Source organism: Lepidochelys kempii, chromosome 17, assembly GCF_965140285.1.
Source record: "Lepidochelys kempii isolate rLepKem1 chromosome 17, rLepKem1.hap1, whole genome shotgun sequence".
Classification (NCBI taxonomy): domain Eukaryota; kingdom Metazoa; phylum Chordata; order Testudines; family Cheloniidae; genus Lepidochelys; species Lepidochelys kempii.
This window is the reverse complement of record NC_136396.1, coordinates 7983617-7992933: the sequence shown is the minus strand read 5'-3', so window position 1 is coordinate 7992933 and position 9317 is coordinate 7983617. Positions and strand designations below refer to the sequence as shown.

The window sequence follows — 9317 nt, the reverse complement described above, 5'->3', positions numbered from 1 at the left end:
AAATGTCCAGTTTCAGTTTAATAAATTGACATTGATGATATAATATATTATAATAAAAGTGAAAAATCATACATCTTTGCAAAATTACTATCAGTCTGAAAGTAAAAGGAGATGTTTGAGAGGGATGAGTATGGGTCATTTTCCACAGTTGCTGGTCTGGCTGTGACAGTAATTTGGAATATTTTTCCAGTTCTGTGATAGTGACTAAAGAGCAGTGAGTAGACAGCAGCCCAAACTGGGACTAAATAAAACAACCCTGGAAATTTTATTTATATAGAGGTGCTGAGAACCCACAGCTCCCACTGTCTTCAAAAGGACTTATGGGTGTTCAACACTTTTAAAATCAGACTTAGAACATCCAAGTTACAGTAAATAAGAGATAAGTATTTTGGGCAATGACCTAAGGCCACAACCCTGAAAACTCTTATATGAGTTGTCCGATTGACTTGTCTACAGGCTGGGAACTCAAATAGATAACATGCAGGCCAGACTGTGATTGTGCAATGAAGCACAATTTTAAAAAATATATTTTACTTTTAACCCTTGCCTGTTCTCCAGTTTGTTCTTTGACCCTCAGCAATTCACTTTTTAGATAGACAGTGGTTAAAGAACTTATCCCCCTTTTTATCTATCTAAATTCTGTTGCTAATTTCTGTGTTGTGGATGTTAGAAACTCAATACAATTTATAAACATTGAGAATAATGTAAGTCTTACATCTATTTGAACTAGTCATGGGGGGCCCAGTCCTCTATCTGCACCTGTGCACCTGCATAGTGCTCCAATGACTTGAACAGGGCTCCAATGTGTATACAAAGTTTCACCTGTGCAGATATAGTTTCAGGATTGGGCACCTTCTATTCTATTCAGGTTGTTATAGAGCCTTCATCACCATGATATCTGAGCACCTTCCAGTGGTACAATAAGTGACATTACGAATATCCATCACATGTGGTTCTTTCTCATCCTCTCGACGGGGGAAATTGTGGGTTCTAAATAAATGTATATGTACATTGTGCTTTGTGTTTATATTACACATGGCAAGACTGAAGAACTGCACCATGCGCTTGGAACAAAAGGTGGTGACGTTTGTAACAATCATTTGTTCCTGTGGGAGTTCATTCTACAGTCGAGCTAGCCATGAGAAAGTTGTCTCCCACACAGACAAGCTTTAAACGGGCAGTGTACATTTCAGTGGAAGAGTGGAATTGTCAACCACAGTCCACATCCTGGAGTTTCAGGCAAATCTTTAGGCAACTTGGGTCTAAGCCATTGAACACCTTGAAAATCATGCTTGACACCTTGAATTTGACATGGTATTTTGTGAGAAGCTAGTGTAGGAGCTGAGGACAGATTTGATGTGGCTTAGCTGTTGTTACAAGGAGTGTGTGCATACAAACACCAACCATCTAGCATATGTCTGGAAATTCCATATGTTTGAGGCTCTGTAACTTTGTTAATAATACTTATTATTAGGGAGTGGCGACAATGTGTCCCTTTGAGTGAAAAGTAAATTTGAATTTGGGAAACCGTTCTGCGGCTGACATTGCGGGGTCTTTTATGATATTTTTAAGAGGCTTCTGTTCCATCTGAAGATTTTTGTTTTCAGGGAGAGTGGGGAAGTATCCCTTTTTTCCTGTTCATAAATGAGCCATGAATATCGGGTTTTTATTGTTTTTTATGAATTTGTGCTTTTATTCCCTTTGACTTTAATATTTTGTCTGGACTTCTTTAAGTCCCTGGTTTGTTTGAAGACTGGTTGCTCTGAGTAACTGTGGCTGTTCAAGACATAGGATTAGTCGCCAGAGTCAGATTATATTATTTCTTCCTCTGACTGGATGATCTAAACTTTATAAAGAGGAGGGATGCCTTTTTCTGTTCAAACATTTGCAATCTGTCTAATCTATTGTGCATTTAATAAAATGATGTTATCAAAATTGCTGTGTGTCATTCTGGTGCAAGTACCAACAAGTACTTGCAAGACTATTTGTGATGCTTTTGGCACACATTCTTGAAAACAGTCTTGCACAGGCAAAGAGAAGAGTAAGAGAATAAAAGGGAGTGCAAATATGGCAGATTTTATTCACAGCAATATTCTCAAATATTTTTGCTCTTGTATTTGCCCACCTGTCCTCCCATCCTGTTAAATAATTGCTTGTTAATGACCTAGGGAACAAATTCCCTCCGGTGCCCCAAATGTCATTGTGTTATATTTCACAGGTGGTGCTGATACGTGCCAAAGCCTTTGGGGGTGTCAGAGTGTATGGCACGGCCTGGGGGAGAATGCCTAGTATCAGGTCCTGACAAATGAGTCAGCCTGCCCCACCCCGTTGCCCGCTGTGCTACCAGGGTTGTACCCATCCTGAATTTTACAGGAACATCCCTCCTTTTTTTTTTTTTTAAAGTGCCCCCCTGGCTGGATCATCCCCCGAGAATCGGGCCCGGGCAGCGTCCTGCTAGCGGTGTATTCGAGGTGATCCCCCTTGTCGCCTCCCTCCCTGCTGCGCCCGCCTTTGTCCTGCAGCCGCAAGCCCCCGCGGCTCGCCCCACGGGGTGACGGCCCCGCGCTCGACGGCCGGCCCCCCAGCTGGCCTCGGGCACAGGCGGGGGCCCCCCTCCGGCCGCCAGGGGGTTAACAGCGGCGGCCGCAGGTTCCGGGCCACCAGAGGACACCGCGCCGGCACCGCCCTCTGCCGCCGGAGCCAGTGGCGGAGCGGCCCGGGCCCCTCAGACCATCGGCGTCTCCTCATGGGCCACGCCCCCGAGCCGCCGCGATTGGTCACGCCCACCCCGGAGTGAGAGCCGGCCGCCAATGGCCAGCGAGGAGTCCTCGCGGCGCGGCGGCCGGGGTCAGAGGTGAATGACCGGGGGTAACCTCTCCCGTCACGCCACCTCAGTGGGCGAGGGAGCTGTCAGCGCGAGGGGAGGCGGAGCCGGCGCCAGGGGGCGGAGCCGGCGGAACACTGAATGGGAGCGTGGGTCAGCCATCTCCTCCGCGGCGGCATCCGCAGCCAGCGCCGGGCCGGGCCGGGGGGCGCAGGGGCAGCGCCCCGCCTCAGCTGGCACCCTGAGGTGAGCCCGGCCGCTCCGCAGCCCGGCAGGGCTCCCCGGGGCGAGGGGAGAGCACGTCCGACCGCCCGGCCTGCTGGGGCTCCCGGCCCCGGAGGGTGGGGGGCCCCCCCGGTGTCCCGGGAAGGGGGGGGCTTGGGCCGGGCCCGGCCCGGATCACTGGTGCCCTCGGGAAATAAGAGGGGCTCAGGCCCGGCTGGGATCCCCGGTGCCCCCGGGAAGTGGGGGGAGCTCAGCCTCCATCATGTGGGGACCCTGATGCCCCAGGAAGTGGGGGGCTTATCCCTTGGCCTGCCGGGACCCCCGGTGCCCCGGGAAGTGGGGGGCTGTGTCCTGGCCCGGCAGGGACTTCCGGTGCCCCGGCCCAGTGCGGACCCCCGGGAAGTGTGTGTGTGTGTGTGTGTGGGGGGGGGCTTAGCCCTGGCCTAGGGGGGGATCCCCAGTGTTTTAGGAAATGGGGGGGCATCTGGGCTGGATACGATCCCCAGTGCTCTAGGAAATGTGGGGGGTTCCCCTGGGGTGGTGGGGATCCCGAATGCTCTAGGAAGTGGTGGGACACCCCCCAGCCTGGCAGGGATCCCCAGTTCCAGAGAAGGTAGTAATATATTCACCACAGTATAGGATTGCAAATAAGGGAGAAGGTTTTGGTGCTGGATTGGGGCTATTTTAAATGTGATTGTGTGGGGATAGGTGAGTGAGTTATTAGGGATGGTTGGAGGAAGGAGGAGCGAGTGTGAATGGCCTCACCAACCTTGCTACTGGGGGGTTGGGTAGGTAATTGTGATTGGGGGGTGGTTTAATGTTCTCATGAGCTCTGTTGCGAGGGCTGGGGAACGTGAGCTGTGGCTTGGTTGTAAGGAGTGGTGTGGAGATGGTGAGGTATCTAAGGTGCCACAAGTACTCCTTTTCTTTTTGTGGCTACAGACTAACAAGGCTGCTACTCTGAAACCTGAGAGAGGATAGGTGATGGTAAATGGCAGGGTGCATATGTGTGTCTTGTCAGTGCCCCTGTAATGCCCTTACCAGGCTTTGTGGGGCGCCGGCTGCACTGAGTCAGTGCTTCATGCACACAAGATATGGGATTGAGTGGATTGAGATCCTGCGATTCCCTCTGCTTTCTCTTGCCTCTTCCTCTAGCATTCTCTGTACAGTTTCCACGGTATGCATCCGATGAAGTGAGCTGTAGCTCACGAAAGCTCATGCTCAAATAAATTGGTTAGTCTCTAAGGTGCCACAAGTACTCCTTTTCTTTTTGCGAATACAGACTAACACGGCTGTTACTCTGAAATCTGTACATATGGCCACTGTGATAAGGGGAAGTCCCGGGTGGCAGTGAGTGTGAATGGAGATAACACAGGAGTAGGGCTTCTTGCAGCTCAGGTTTCTCTGTGACGCAAAGGGGATCGGCAAGGGAAGGTTGCCTGTAAATACTCCAGGCCTGTTGTTTGTGGGCTGTATTGAGACCATGTAATTCCTAATGAGTTCAAGAGTGACTGGGAAATTGTAGTTTAAGAAGCTGCAGGATATCTTTTTAATTGCTTGTGTCTCTATCACCAGCAGGAGAGTGAATTTGTGTGGGGGGGTGGAGGGTGAGAAAACCTGGATTTGTGCTGGAAATGGCCCACCTGATGATCACTTTAGATAAGCTATTACCAGCAGGACAGTGGGGTGGGAGGAGGTATTTTTTCATATTCTCTGTGTATAAATAAAGTCTGCTGCAGTTTCCACGGCATGCATCCGATGAAGTGAGCTGTAGCTCACGAAAGCTCATGCTCAAATAAATTGGTTAGTCTCTAAGGTGCCACAAGTACTCCTTTTCTTTTTGCGAATACAGACTAACACGGCTGTTACTCTGAAACCTGACATTGCTTATATAGTAACTCTGTTAATCCAGCCATGTGGGAAGATTCTTTCATAGTGTTTGTATGGTCTCTTAGCTCTGGTCCCTGGGATACTGTGGGTGTGCTCTTCGGGTATTGTTACCTATTATTACCATTGTTTGTTTTTCTGCCTCTCCCTTTGAAAACAAGAATAATCAAAATCCCTTTTAATCTAAAGTAATTAAATGTGAGGACTCTAAATAAACATCTGGATATGGGGGAAAGGCTGGGAGAGTAGTGGAAGCCCCAGTACGTAGGTCGGAACTATCTTTTTGTTCTGTGTTGTATGGTGCCCAGCACAATGGGGTCCTGGTCCATGAGTGGGGCTCCTAGGCACTACTGCAATACAAATAATTCATAATAATAATTCTAAATGCTTGAGGGGGCTCAAGTGTGCAAGTTTTAGATACTGCAAATCTAAAAGATACTGGCCCCCACCTCCCTGGGGTAGAAGACGTAATGCAGGCAAGACCACACGCTCTCTGCAGCCACACTGGCATGTATTGGATCCAGAAAGAGAATTGATCGACTCCTCCACTTCCGATCCAGGTTACTGCATGCAGCTGCCTCTTCCCCATCTCAAGATGTTTATTTACAATGCTTTTGGATCCCATTGTAAAACTCTATCAATGTAACAGAAAGTTTCTCAGAAGTCTTTGGGAGGATGCTCTGTAATATGGTTAATATTTAAAATTCACTTGCCTATATTCCTTCCCTAGTGCAGCCCCTGTGACTTAAATAGGGTGAATTTACATATTTAGCTTTATTTTAACATATATACTTTGCTTTCCCTAATTTGAATAGACTCTTCTCGTTCTTCTGCGAGGAAATGACTAGCTGACTCTTTCAAAAGGAACATTCTCTGAAATCATATAAGGAGGCAGATAACAGAGGGGAACATTATAGCCTGTGTTTAAATCCACTACTGTTCAGGAAAACTTTTAAGCATGTGCCTAAGTCCCACTGAAGTCAATGGGACTTCAGCAAAGCATTTAAGCATGTTCTTAATCTCATTGACTTGGATAGGATTTAGGTACATGCTTAAGTGCTTTGCTGAATGTGTATGGATTGCTGAATTGGGTCTGTTGTTCATAATCTGGATTTTATTTTAACCTATTGAGACTTGTAGAGTGAAATATACTGGGAGGTTTAAAAGGAGTAGAATCCAAAGATCCGAAAGCACTTTACAGTATGCTATGTTTGACAGCTGTTCAGTGGTGCAGAGCAGTTTAGGACAGGAAGTAGGTAGTATCCAATTGAAACTAAAGAACAAATGTTAAACTAGAAAAACTAGTATAAATGGAGAGGGAATAAAATCTCAGGTAGAGGGAATGGAAAAAGCAGAGGAGCTTCTCGGTTCCTCAGAGCTAAGATCAAGTGTAAGTAGTCTCTCGGCCTGTTAAAGGCTATGGTCAGGTGTCTTGATGTGTTTGGTCTTTTGGCCCCGAGATGAAAACCTTGTCTGTGTCTCTTGGACCGTGAAGTACAGGCATTATCTCCTAAATTATATCTGGGTGATTCTTCGGTCTGGTTTTATTCTCTTGGTTCAGTTAAGAGAACGCTCAGGATGGTGGCCCACTAATTCTGTGGTGATGTCTGTTGGCAGAAGTGAGATTCCAGAGACTGTCCTCAGATGCAGTGGTATTGGGCATATCCTAGGAACCTAGGCAGATGGTTGTGGCTTTCCTGATGCTCACCCACATACCTAGATATCTTTAAAGAAGTTGTGACTTTACCCCTAAGTGTGGGATTTGTTGATCTGGAAACTGACTTCCAAAGTCAGTCTAGATGCATGTGCTGCTGGCCTTCAAATTCAGCGAAAGCAAACTACTATAACAGGACTGGTCAGTTTTATTGTTGTGTTTTAGTCACTTTCACTTTCTGGTTGTCAATGGTAATAATGCTGTATATTTTTTTAGGATTACTTGAATTCATTGTCATTATTATTAGAATTGTGCTTTACCTCTTCAAGTGTTGTGGAGACACTGATCTAATTTTTAAAAAATCCATTCAATTTGTTTCCCCTGAAATGAAAAAGAAATCAATAAAGTAATTCACTTCAGAAATAGTTTTGGAAAATATTTTTCTTTAAATAAAAGTTAAATTTGAGGCAAAATTAAATTAGTGTCACTCTAAATGGCATTTCAGAGGGAGAAAAATTACTGAAAATGAATGGTACTTTCTTACCACTCGATAGGGAGCAAAGCTGTGAAGAATAATTGGGCCTGTGTCTGCCTCCCAATTCTTTGTATTCACTTCGCTTCTGACAAAGTAATCTTAATGTTAGTTCATGCAGCTCTGGAAGAGTGAGCTCTGGGTTCTGCCCTGCTTTTAGCATCATCAACATTATTGCAAAGTCTTTATTACCTAAAGAGCAATAGATTCCTTGTTGAATTTGCAGTGCTTGGGCAATTGTAAAAACAAATTTTTGATCTGTTGGTTAATTTGATCTGGAGGGGAGAACAAAAAGGAGAATATGGCTTGAATCCTACAAAGACTTATGCCCAGGTGTAACTTTATTCACATGAGTGGTCCCAATGTGAATAGAATTGTACATGTGCTTAAGTCTTGGGAGGATCAGGGTCTAAATCTGGACCTTGCTGTGCAATTTTTAGTCACTTCAGTCTCTGCAGAGTTCGCCTTGCAAATTGTTTTCACAACATCTGAAACCTCCTGGAAATAAGGGATTTTAGAGAGCAGGAGAGCATTGTTGTCAAGGGGATATGGCCAATCTTTTGTTAGGGCCCAATCCAGCCCCCATTGAAGTCTGTTGCAAAACTCCTGGTTGACTTTAGTGGTGCAGGATCAGGCCCTTACCCAGGTGTTTAGTGCAAGCACAGTTAAACAAAGATATTTTGTATTTCAAACTTGGTCAGTTAAATTTTCAAGAAAAATGTACACCAGGCCAGGTTTTCTTGGGATTTTAGAATCCTGTCCCCACAGTATGAAAACCAACTGGCTTCTCTGAGAAGCTCTTTGGAAAGTGCTACAGTTAATTTGAGCAAAAAGCAAAGCTGAAATCCAGTTTTAAAAAATAGGAAAGTTTCAACATATTCAGAACAAGTACAGAGTGGATAGCTAATTACCAGCTGCCAGTAACTGTTCATGGAAATCTAAACAAAGAACGTTTGTGGCTTTGGCTATAGACAACATGGCCTATCGAAGAGGATTGAGTTGCACTGATTGTTTTTGAGTAGAGATGCACTGAGAGGAAGAATGGTCAGGTGGTTTGAGCATGGATGAGGTGTTTCATGGGTTGTTGTTGAATTGTTCGGCAAACCACTTATCCTCTCCGTGCCTCAGTTTCCTCATCTGCAAAAAAGAGATTTTTGCCTAATGGTGGTGGTCCAAGACTTACTTAATGCTTACAAATTTCTTTCTCTCCTGAGATGAAAGAGACTGTATAATTGCTAAGTGTTTGAGACAGTAGCTTCTCTCTCCCTAGTTAGCTTTATGTCATAACCTAGATTATTTTCCCCCACTACACTAACTGTGCCAATACTAGATCAATACAGCTGAAATTTTCCATGCGTGATTTGATGCTAGAGTAGAATTTTTTGGGGGCAAATCAGATGCAAATTGAACAAGGCATTTTCGAGAGATGAGTCTGAAAAACAAGGTGTCCCCCCCCCTTCCTGGAAGGTCTCCTAGTGTGGGTTTTGGCCTTGGTTTGTTGGCTGTAAAGGTGCTTTTGGCTGGTTTAGGAGAGTTTGGGCTAATAATTTAAACCGTGATTCTACAACAAAGCTGCAGCGGCAGACCCCTTCATGTATACCAAGACCTATTGAAGAGAACAGGGATCTGCCCAAATGGCTCAGTTTGCAGGAGTTTTCACAAACAGTATAATCTCTGCCCTGGGCATATAGCTGCAGGTTTTATAATTGTTCTCCCCCTTAAACCCCCTACCCACCAAACCAAACAGCTAAGCCAGGTACATAGACAAAGGTTTTATAATCCCAAACCTGAATAAACACAGTCTTTGTAACCACAAAGTGGTTAAGTATTCATCAGAGTTTGTTTGTTTGTTTTTTTTATGGGCTGCATATGGCCCTAATGAAACCAGGAGTTGTGTTGTCAACACAGGTGCAGTTTGATCTAAATAATATACCCATGTACAATCACAGTAAGATTGACTAAGCCAGTCAGATGCATTCTTAATTTTCAGTCTGATGAAAAAAAAACTGTGTGGTGTTTTAGGATTGCATTGTCTTGCCTACAGTACAATTACAACTATGTCAAAGACGTCCAGTTGTAACATGATTGTGTCCTATTGATGTTATAATGTGAATTGGTTTTGCCTGTGTAGACCAGACCAGATTGTTCATGTTAAGGGAAGTCTGCTACATGCTTGTAGTTTTCCTAATGTGGCT

General features: G+C 45.2%; 1 protein-coding gene across 1 annotated transcript in view; it reads left to right on the top strand.

The window, feature by feature from the left end:
• Nucleotides 1-2948: 2948 nt before the first annotated feature.
• The window catches only part of ACACA (acetyl-CoA carboxylase alpha), a 184971-nt gene continuing 178602 nt past the window's right edge, over nt 2949-9317 (top strand). The window contains exon 1 of the mRNA XM_073316082.2: nt 2949-3070. The gene's annotated coding sequence lies outside the window, so the exon portion shown is untranslated. The remainder of the gene's footprint in view (nt 3071-9317) is intronic.